This window comes from Ictalurus furcatus, chromosome 19 (genome assembly GCF_023375685.1).
Source record: "Ictalurus furcatus strain D&B chromosome 19, Billie_1.0, whole genome shotgun sequence".
Classification (NCBI taxonomy): Eukaryota; Metazoa; Chordata; class Actinopteri; order Siluriformes; family Ictaluridae; genus Ictalurus; species Ictalurus furcatus.
The window spans coordinates 25,001,085-25,013,520 of record NC_071273.1 but is presented as its reverse complement, the minus strand read 5'-3'; positions in this window follow the sequence as shown (position 1 = coordinate 25,013,520).

Below are 12,436 nucleotides of genomic sequence, written 5' to 3'. Positions count from 1 at the left end.
TCAGACAACAGCTGGGCTACGACTGAAGCCAGAAATAGTGCAACAATTTTCACTATTTATATATGAGACTGAAGGTCCTGTCTGAGTGCGAGGCCTCGTTTAGGAATATTTTTAACGTTTAATCCCCAATCTGTCGTCTCTTCATCTCACTGATGATCAATATAAACAACCCTGATGAAAGCAGAGCCACAAAGTTCCTCCCCCGGGGTTACAGCCCTCCTGATGGCAGGTGGGAGTGGGAATGAGAGATGAAGGCAATGAGACACCAACACTGGCTTCGTAGCTCATGTTTACAAACAGTTTGGGTCAAACTCACACCAACTCACCAACACACAGATATGATCTGAACTAGTGTCCTTAACATGCTAATATATTCATCTCCTTTTACCAACATGGTTACTACAGATATCCGTCTCGGACAGTATGGGTCTTGTCCTGGTTCTGATAAGTATGGTCGGTCTATTGTTTTGTCTTGTCTTAGTCTTGGTTAATATGGATCTTGTTATGTATTGGTCCTCGTTAGTATGGATCTCCAGTCTTGGTCTTTAGTCTGGGTCTTGGTTAGTATTGGCTTGTTTTTGTTTTGGCCTCTGGTCTTGGCTTGTTCTTGGTTAGTAAAAGTCTTGATATTATCTTGGTTGATGTGGGTCTTGGTCTTGTTTAGTAAGAGTCTTGGCTTTGTTCTGGTTAGTGTATGTCTTGGTCTTGGTTTTGATTAGTCTTGATGTTTTATTGGTCTTGTTCTTGGTCAGTATGGGTCTTGGTTTTGGATAATGGTGTCTTCGCCTTTGTTGGTCTTGGTTTAGTATGGATCATGGTCTTGGTTTTCATTAATATGGGTCTTGGTCTTGGTTTGGTTTTATCTTGGTCTCTGGTCCCATCTTGTTCTGGGTCCTGTAATGTTAGTAGGGGTCATCGTCTTGTCTAGCATGGGTCTTTGTCTTGTTTTGGTCTTTAGTCTTGGTCTTTAATCTTATCTTAATCTTAGTTATCTATTGTATGGGACTTGATGGTGTCTTCATTTTGGCCAGTATGGAGCCTGGTCTTGTTTATTACAGATCTTGGTGTTGTCTTAGCCTTGGTATTGTTTAGTATTATTTTTGACCTCGTCTTGGTGGAGCCTAAAACGCTCCACACTAACCTGGAACAGAGCTGCTCAGCTTCACCCTTTGTTTTTGGTTTCACATCTGAATATCTAAATGTCACATGTTCTTTCTATTGTTGTGAATTTCACGTTGGCATTAGAGCAGGAATGAACCAGGAACTACAGCCTTTCTGTTTCAGTTCCACACCACAGCTACATGGCAGAGGGAAAAACTATTTCTGAGCTGATTCTCACTTCCTTTATTATTCGGCTCCTGACACAGATGATGGTGTTTGGTAACCGTGCAACTCAAAAGCTTCAACAAGAGTTTAACAAAAAGGGTCAAATAAACTGATTCTCCTTCTCGACTAGCATGAAAAACACACACACTTAGCAGTGTGTAAAAGCACATTCTGAGTGTGTAGGAGGACAATAGCTTATTTTTCGACACATTTCAGATGCAAGTCCCCACTCGTTACCATGGTAACTATGGCGATCCAGACAGTACAGCGGGTTATGAGATGCAAACACACTCAGCCATATTGACCTTCTCCTTTATAGCCCACTTCGGAGTACGCACATGCTAAAGCTAATGCTAAGCTTAATTTTTAAAAAGACACAGAGTGTTAAACAAACAGAGGTTTGACTATGGCTAGTTTAGCATGAACCAGTTTGTGCAAACCTTGATAGTATCGACCAATCACAGTCTTGGTGACATAGTATGTTGGCATGTGGAATACGTCCAGCTGCCGATGAGCAAAGGCCAAAGGTGAAATGTATCATCCTGGCCATTAGAGGGCGATAGAGAGAGGAAATGGTTTAAGAAGGTTTCCCATAATAGAGAGGAAAGTAAATTGTAAATTTACTAATCAGCAAATCTGATAACTTTTTAAGCATGCATTAGACTCTTACATTACTGTTAATGTGTATTATATGATGGAGGAGGGTGATATGGCGAGAGACAAAGAGAAAGAATGAAAGAGAGATGGAGGGAGGAAGAGCTAGAGAACGCTGGATTGATCGATATATAGAGAGAAAGCAGAGAGAAAGCCCTTTCCTTCGCGGATCAATCTGTATAAAGTGCTTTCTCCAACACACACACACACACACACACACACACACACACACACACACACACACTCACCCACAGAGAAAGAGATAAATCGAAATAGAATGAGAGTTGGACAGAGTTCTCTTTACTTCTCAGACAGATTTCCGTCACATGTTTTCTTCCAACATGTACACTTTAACTCAACAAATCCTGGTCATGCGTCACTAACATGTACACTGTGTACGTACACTGGTTAATGTGTTTCTTCACTAACACCTTGTTATAATATACTGTAATAACATATGCATTCATTCACAGACAACAAACGACAGGAACATAAAAGCCATGGAAGTCTGTGTGGACAAGAATTAACGAGCTGTAAAGTGTGTAACTGCAATAATAATAAACAATGTGAGTCACTTGTCTGCAGTGTTACAGCCGGGCAATAGCAGGAATACAGTCAAGAGCGAATAATGACGAAAAACAGATATAACATCAACATTACGGTGAGGAATGGAATTACGGTTGGGAACGGGGTTATGGGGAGAAACAGGATTGTGGTAAGGAACGGGATTATGGGGAGAAGTGGGACTATGATGGGGAGGAAAGGTGATATAGTGATGAAAACATTACGGTGAGATAAAGGATTATGGCGAGGAACAGGTCTATAGTGAAGAGCAGCATTACGGTGAGTTAGGAGATTATGGTGAGGAAAGGTTTTACAGTGAGGAATGGGATTGCAGTGGGGAACAAGGTTATGGGTAGGACAGAGATTATAATGAGGAATGAGATGACAGTCAGGAATGGAAGAAATGGGATTATGGTGAGAAACATGATGGCAGTGAGGAACATGATTACGTTAAGGAAAAGGGATTATGGTGTGGAGCAAGATTATGGGAAAGAAAGGAATTAGGGTAAGGAACGGGATTATAGTGAGGAACGGGATTATGGTGAGGAGCAGGATTATGGTGAGGAATGGGATTATGGTGAGGAACAGGATTATAGTGAGGAACGGGATTATGGTGAGGAGCAGGATTATGGTGAGGAACAGGATTATAGTGAGGAACGGGATTATGGTGAGGAGCAGGATTATGGTGAGGAACGGGATTATGGTGAGGAACGGGATTATGGTGAGGAGCAGGATTATGGTGAGGAACGGGATTATGGTGAGGAACGGGATTATGGTGAGGAACGGGATTATGGTGAGGAGCAGGATTATGGTGAGGAACGGGATTATGGTGAGGAGCAGGATTATGGTGAGGAACAGGATTATGGTGGGGAACAGGGTTATGGTGAGGAGCAGGGTTATGGTGGGGAACAGGGTTATGGTGGGGAACAGGGTTATGGTGAGGAGCAGGATTATGGTGGGGAACAGGGTTATGGTGGGGAACAGGGTTATGGTTTGGAACAGGATTATGGTGAGGAACGGGATTATGGTGAGGAACAGGATTATGGTGGGGAACAGGGTTATGGGGAGGAGCAGGATTATGGTGGTGAACGGGGTTATGCTTATGGTGGGGAACAGGGTTATGGTGAGGAGCAGGATTATGGTGGTGAACAGGGTTATGGTGGGGAACAGGGTTATGGTTTGGAACAGGATTATGGTGAGGAATGGGATTATGGTGAGGAACAGGATTATGGTGGGGAATGGGGTTATGGGGAGGAGCAGGATTATGGTGGGGAACAGGGTTATGGTGGGGAACAGGGTTATGGTGAGGAGCAGGATTATGGTGGGGAACAGGGTTATGGTGGGGAACAGGGTTATGGTGAGGAGCAGGATTATGGTGGGGAACAGGGTTATGGTGGGGAACAGGGTTATGGTGGGGAACAGGGTTATGGTTTGGAACAGGATTATGGTGAGGAACGGGATTATGGTGAGGAACAGGATTATGGTGGGGAATGGGGTTATGGGGAGGAGCAGGATTATGGTGGTGAACGGGGTTATGCTTATGGTGGGGAACGGGGTTATGGTGTGGAGCAGGATTATGGTGGGGAACAGGATTATGGGGAGGTTATGATAAGGAAGGGTGTTATAGTGATGAAAAGGAACACGGTGAGTTAGAGGATTATGGTGAGTAACGAGAGTACTGTGGGATAAATTGGGTTAAAGCAAGAAAAGGGATTACAGTGAGGTGTTTATTACAGTGTGGAATGGGATTATGAGGGGAGGAATCACAGTGAAGAAAAGAATTATAGTGAGGGATGGGATAACTGTGAAGATTATGGTAAGGAACGGATTCACGGTGAGGAACATGATTACACGTCGTCCTTCTTCACCGTCTACTGACCATCTTCCTGCACCACTTGGTCATGCCTCCTTTAAACTGCTAATCCTTTCCATCTGTAGTCAGCCTAAGTATATGATTTGCGTTATATCCCGGGGGCACACATTCCCACCTTCAGTGGTTTAACTTCCCAAGCATTTCACCTGCACCACACTGTCACTCTGGGAGATACCTGCTGTTCTCCACAGAGGAACTGACTGATGTGCTCCATCGTCCAACTCAGCACGGTGATATTCTGTTCATCAATACATCATACCATCTGCAGGTAAGGGTTAATAATGACAGTCAGGGCAGTACAGATCAACCACATCTGGTGTTGTGTTGAAGGGGTGTGTGTGTGTGTGTGTGTGTGTGTGTGTGTGTAGTCCAAGATATAACCTGAGATGACTGACAGAGCTCATCTTCTGTGGAATCTATCAGCAACCTCAGACAAGTCCTGATTCGCTCATCACTGATGCTCTGTATGTGTGTGTGTGTGTGTGTGTGTGTGTGTGTGTGTGTGTGTGAAACACACATGTACAGCCAGTCGCAGCGTTACTCTTTTCCACCCTCAAGCACTTTCACTGTTAACACTGTAAATCAGATGTGTAAACTAAATACACACACACACACACACACACACACACACACACACATTACATTACATTACAATGGCCTATGTGATAGTTGTTCATCACACACATTCCAATATAAACAGACAGACACTTCTCATAGACACAACACACACACACACACACACACACACACACCTGTATGTTTCTTACACTCAAGCTCACGATGTTACAGTTTTTTAAAAAACTGCTTACACAGTAAAAGGCGAAGTCGAGGCACACTCAGTGAAACCAGTCATTCATGTACCTAATTGGGCGGTTGTGGTTCAGGTGGTAGAGCGGGTTGTCCACTAATCGTAGGGTTGGTGGTTCTATTCCCAGCCCACATGACTCCACATACCCAAGTGTTCTTGAGCAAGATGCTGCTCCCGATGGCAAGTTAGCACCTTGCATGGCATCTCTGCTACCATTGGTATGTGTGTGTGTGTGTGTGTGTGTGTGTGTGTGTATGTGTGTGTGTGAGAGAGAGAATGAGTGAATGAGAACCAGTGTAAATCACTTTGTAGAAGTGCTGTGTAATCTTCAGACCAAGTCTGCAAAACTGCTAGCATGTTATCTGCTTTACACTCAGTTTGGAATTGTAAGACAAAACCCTAAACACTGTTCTACAATCATTCGACGAATCATTCAAAACACTGCCATTCAAAATGCCACGCTCATTTACCGGTTCCCTGCACCCAGTGCTCACGCGTGGAAACACTTACAGATCATATGTTCACTTAGAAGTCAGAGCTTGGGCACTGTAAATAGGCTTCCGGTTGGCTTTCTAGGTTTGGAAAACAATGGAGGCCACATTTGGAGAGAGAGCAAGAGGGGGAGGAGGACAAGGAAAAATAGGAGGAGGATTAGGGTGAGGAGTGGGACAAGGATGAGGAGAAAGGAGAACAAGCACAGATCCGGGTCACCTTGGTCGACCATGGTTTGAGTTTCAGGGAGGCTGGGCAGAAGGTCCAGCTTAATTTGAGTCACTACAGTGTAGCCAGTGTCATCTGGACATATCGAAATGAGAACAGGTAAGTAAACCTACCCTCTATACCACCCTCTTACATCACTGTACTTACAGTACATCACTGCAGTAACATTTCATTTCATACTGAAAGAAATCTTGCACCCTAACCATTCACATCATATTTTTTGCAGAATTGCTAGACGGCCCTTCACTGGAGGAAGATAACGGCTGTTCACAGCAGAGCAGGAACTACACAAAGTGAATGTGGACACAGCAAACACCAGCAACACCACATCATCAGTGACATCACAACATTCAGTAACGTAAATAGGGTGAGTTTATCCGCACTATCTCCTGAAACACCATCAGAGTCGTATGAAGCAGTCCTGCAGAGGACCATTTGAATCAAATTCTGACAGAGTGAAACAACATGTACATGTAAGCTGTACTGTCCTGTCACTGGTACTGTATTCCAGTGTGCTGTGTACTGAGAGTTATAGAACTAGATGCTGCTGCAGAACATCATGGTTTTGTCTATGTTGATGACGTTTATCAACAACGTCCTTTGCTTTATCCTAGACAAAGCAAGACACAGGGGAAGAAACCTCATAGGACACAGCGGCATCATCAACGTCCCTGGACAGCATCACGTAACATCACAATGTTGTGCAGCCGTTAATCAGAATGGTGTCCTATATCATCATGCCACGCTTGGTCCTTACAATACTGCCTACATTATCACCTTCCTTGATACCCTACATAACGTCCTCATTCCCAGTGACCAGAGGAATGGGCCAGAACAGTCCCAGTTTGTTGTCATCTGGGACAACGCAAGTTTCCACCAGACTGCTCTGGTACACACTCAGTTCATTGACCATCTGCAAATTTTGATGCTCAACCTGTCACCATATTCTCCATTTCTAACCCCAATAGAAGAGTTCTTTTCAGCATGAAGGTATATGATCGCCATCCCACCAATGCGTACCCCAACGCGTACTCCAGGCAATGGAGGAGGCCTTGGTGACGTAGATGGGGGGGGCATGTCAGGGCTGGATACGCCACTCCAGACACGACTCCCCTGCTGTTTAGCCAGAGAAAACATTGCTTATGATGTTGCTGAGGTGTTGTGGCCAGACCCAAATAGGAGACAGGGTGCACCTTAATGTATTTCTTTACAGTATCTTAAAATGTATTTGTTTTGTCTCTTACTGTTCTTCCTGAAGTCGAATACAATGAAAATACAATGTTTTAAAAAAGAAAAAAATTCCCTCCGCCTTACATTTCTGTCCCTAGTGTAAATATATACTGAAGTACTTGTGTACGTACATGTACAAGCTGCTGTGCCCTCTGCTGCTCACTGAACACGCTAAAGACACGACACAGTAGTGTTTTCCATTTGTCACATCCGTGTGTAGTTGGCGTGTACATGGCTGCATACATGTCCTCACAGCTTGCCTTGGACCTCTGCCCAACTTTTCTAAAACATGATGAGGTCATACCATGATGAGACAAAGGATCTTCAGTGGCTCTCACCGGCCTCGGTGAATCATCTTCTTGTTAAAAACAAAACAAAAAAAGCAGAACAGTCATAAACAAAGGTGAGACCATATATGGGCATTTCCTCTGCCTTCCCCAGCGCTATGGAAACACACCACCTGATGATGCTGTTGACCTCGACCTGTTGTCACGACGATCTGAGCAGATTTATCCTCGCCCGCTCCATATCACCTCGTTTTACCATAATAGGCTCTGAGAGATGAGAAAAAGCGTGTCCTGGTACTGACGTTTCCCTGCATGTCCACATGGGCTGCCAAGTGTGGGAAACTGTGTGTGTGTGTGTGTGTGTGTCCCTTCTGTGATGGATATATTAATATGGTTGGCATGGTGACGGATTTGGGGCTTTGCTTAGTTAGCAGGATAATGCAGAGTAGGATTAACACATTACAGCATTAAACTCACTTCTAAAGAGTTACCAACACTTTTAAACTAGCCAATGTATTTAACGCCTACAGTGTTTATTTGTGTTCAGTTGGACTTTCATGAACAGTGTAGTGCAAGAACGCCGGCAACAGCCACGCTACATCATCGTTTATTCCACGTTCCTTTCAGCCAGTCACTGAGCTACGGCTAAACCTGCGTACTTACACACTAAATAACGTGTCACGTCAACATCACCTGTTCTGCACAGTCTACAGCCAGCTCGTTAGCTCTAGATCGGACTTTATTTGCAGCTAAAGAAACTATTTCTGACTACAGTGTAGACTTTATATCTTCTGGACTTTATATCTTCTAGAATGGGAATTAGCAGACAGGCATGCCCAAAGAAATCCCAAAGAAATCTCTTGAATACTTGGTTTAGAGCGTCTTCTGTAAACTAGGTAAGACTGGGGATCAGGAAACAGTGGAAACTAGAGCACACTTTGAAAGTGTAAGAGACAGATTGGAGACTAGAGGAACACGAAGATCTACAGGACACACTGATAAGAAGCGGAACATCAGCACCAATAAATTATTCATTCGTTTATCACATCTTCTGTTTATCCACGCCGAGCTCCCTCAGATATAAAGAAACTCTGCGCTGAGGGGTTTTACATGTTTACACGAATGTCCGGGGATTTTCCATTCAGAATTTCTTTTGAAAATAATTCAGCGGGTCTCGGTGTCTCTCTTTCACTCTCTCTCCCTCTCTTTCTTTCGATCTTTGTCCGCTTCTATCATTCTTTGTCATCGCTCTCTTTCTCTCTCTCTGTACGTGTGTCTCACTCTCTCTATTTGTCTCTTTCTGTCTGTCTCACTCTCTGTCTCACTCTCTGTCTTTGCCTCATACTGATTCACTCTCTCTTTTTTGGTGTCTCTCTCTTTCTCTCTCTCTGTATATCTCTATATTTATGTCTGTCCCCATCTCTCATTCTTCGTCCTTGCTCTCTTTCTCTCTCTCTCTCTCTCTCTGTATGTGTGTCTCACTCACTCTCTGTCTGTCTCTTTCTCTCTGCCTCTCTCTCTATGTCTTTCTCTGCTTCACTCTTTCTCTGTATATCTCTTTCTTTTGATCTCTGTCCCCTTCTCTCATTCTTTCCATCATTCTCTCTGTCTCACTCTGTCTGTCTCATTCTTTATCTCTTTCTGACTCTCTCAATCTCTGTCTGTCTTTCTCTCTACCTTGGTATATCTCCCACTCTTTTGCTTTCTGTCATTCTTTCTTTCTCTCTCTCTCTCGCTCTCTGTTTCATACTTTATCTCTTTCTGACTCTCTCTCACCTTCTCACTCTCTCTTTCTCTGTATATCTCTCTATCCCCCTCTCTTGCTTTACATCATTCTCTCTCTCTCTCTCTCTCTCTCTCTCTCTCTCTCTCTCTGTTCTTTATCTGATATGCAGTAGAACAGTAGAGGTTGTTGAGGTGATTCATGTGTTCCGTCACCTCAGTGTGAAAATCTGTAAATGAATCCTTCATAACAGCTGTAAAGAGAACAATAAGAGTGATTAAGGGGTCCAAGCATTTTCCAATGGACCGTGCTTGTGCAGTAGTTGATCCTTTTCGTTTGGTTTCATGGTGAAACTCCGATTCATGCGATAGACCAATTCATTTTGTGATAAATATGTTTTCATGAAATGCTGTTTAAAATAAAGTTCTAGACAACATTCCCAGGTTACCACAATGCTAATTTCTGCTAGCGAATCTATGAGCGTTTCAGTGTTTTGTTTGCACCAAGCCAAGTGTAACAGTCCTGTAAAACACACACAGGTAGGCTCATGGTAAATAATCAACAACTACACAACTGTCACTTCACTGTTTCAGTCAGAGAAAAAGTGTGTTATAGTCAGGAAAATAGAGAACATGATGAAGTGTGTGTGTGTATGTGTGTGTGTGTGTGTGTGTGTGTGAAACTAGGCCAGCTCCTCAGGAGAGCTCCTTAAAAGGCCAGGATGGATGATGTCGTGGAAGCGTCCTCTTTTTTCATTCCCCTCTCTCTCTTTTCTCCTTTCTGTTTTTCTCTCACTAAGCTGAAGCTTCACACACATCAGATGCACCAGATTAAAAAAGCAGACAGATATTAGATTAGATAAAATACAATTATTATTAGAGCAATAATAATTAAAATAGAAAACTTTATGGATATAGTAGCATAATTTCCAATAAACTCTCAAAGTGCTGTGCATAGATGAATAAATCAAAATGTAAAGTAAATAACGGAAATAATAATAATAACTATTATTATTATTATGATGATGATGATGATGATGATAATTATCAGTAAAACAATATAAACAATAATAATTGAAAAAAGCACGTGTGTGTGTGCTTAGAGTTGAATTTATTTAAGGTGATCTTAAGGAGAAGGAGGTTTAATGAGAACCACGGTAGAGTTCTCCACAGGGACAATCCATATTCAAAACACGGATCCCAGAATCGATAACAAATATACAAGACTTCACAAAAGCCCACAGGACCACACCGAGATTATAAATACACAGAGGATTTAAGGGGAAGCTATGAGCAGGTGAATATAATAAGGGAATTTACAACAAAACAAAAAAAAACAAAGCAAAATTGTAAAACAAAAATTGGGGATTGTGAAACCAGGACGAAATACATGCATGTAAAAGAAAGAGATGAAGATGCTTTGTATAAATTCAAAGGTTAAAATGTTTTAATCTAAAAACTAATCTACAGCCTGAAACTATCGTTTAACAATGACCCGAGACTCATGCTCAACTATGACATGAAACTCTCGTTTTACAATGACATGAAACTCTCGTTTAACTATGACATGAAACTCGCATTAAACTATGGCAAGGAACCAGAAACTAGACAGGACATGGAAACTTTACCGCGTGGCGCATTACACATGGAACTTCTTTACACCTAATACCGCCCAAAGTGTGCAGCAACGTGAGGGGTTTAAATAACTCACATCATTTACCTTAAGCGCTGACAGCTGGTAACAATTGAGACGTGCCCTCGCATATCCACCAATAACTAAACAGGGAGGGGACAGGACAGAAACCAAAACAAGTGCACATGTCCATTGTAAACAAAGTCTTATCGTCCATGCGCACTTCAAGCACGTGCACGCGCTCTCCAGCTGACCGTGCACCTTGTCACCGCAGCACCAACTGCCGGCGAGATCGTGACACTTACAGCGATAGAACATTACACAGTGTTACAGTTACAGTGATAGAGCAGTACACAGTGTTACAGTTACAGTGATAGAGTATTACACAGTGTTACAGTTACAGTGATAGAGTATTACAGTGTTACAGTTACAGTGATAGAGTATCACAGTGTTACAGTTACAGTGATAGAGCAGTACACAGTGTTACAGTTACAGTGATAGAGCATTACACAGTGTTACAGTTACAGTGATAGAGTATTACACAGTGTTACAGTTACAGTGATAGAGCAGTACACAGTGTTACAGTTACAGCGATAGAGCATTACACAGTGTTACAGTTACAGTGATAGAGTATTACACAGTGTTACAGTTACAGTGATAGAGTATTACACAGTGTTACAGTTACAGTGATAGAGTATTACACAGTGTTACAGTTACAGTGATAGAGCATTACACAGTGATACAGTTACAGTGATAGAGTATTACACAGTGTTACAGTTACAGTGATAGAGTATTACACAGTGTTACAGTTACAGTGATAGAGTATTACAGTGTTACAGTTACAGTGATAGAGTATTACACAGTGTTACAGTTACAGTGATAGAGTATTACAGTGTTACAGTTACAGTGATAGAGTATTACACAGTGTTACAGTTACAGTGATAGAGTATTACACAGTGTTATAGTTACAGTGATAGAGTATTACACAGTGTTACAGTTACAGCGATAGAGCAGTACACAGTGTTACAGTTACAGCGATAGAGCATTACACAGTGTTACAGTTACAGTGATAGAGTATTACACAGTGTTACAGTTACAGTGATAGAGTATTACACAGTGTTACAGTTACAGTGATAGAGTATTACAGTGTTACAGTTACAGTGATAGAGCAGTACACAGTGTTACAGTTACAGTGATAGAGCAGTACACAGTGTTACAGTTACAGCGATAGAGCATTCCACAGTGTTGCAGTTACAGTGATAGAGTATTACAGTGTTACAGTTACAGTGATAGAGCATTACACAGTGTTACAGTTACAGTGATAGAGTATTACACAGTGTTACAGTTACAGCGATAGAGCATTACACAGTGTTACAGTTACAGCGATAGAGTATTACACAGTGTTACAGTTACAGCGATAGAGCATTACACAGTGATACAGTTACAGTGATAGAGTATTACACAGTGTTACAGTTACAGCGATAGAGTATTACAGTGTTACAGTTACAGCGATAGAGTATTACAGTGTTACAGTTACAGTGATAGAGCATTACACAGTGTTACAGTTACAGTGATAGAGCAGTACACAGTGTTACAGTTACAGTGATAGAGCATTACAC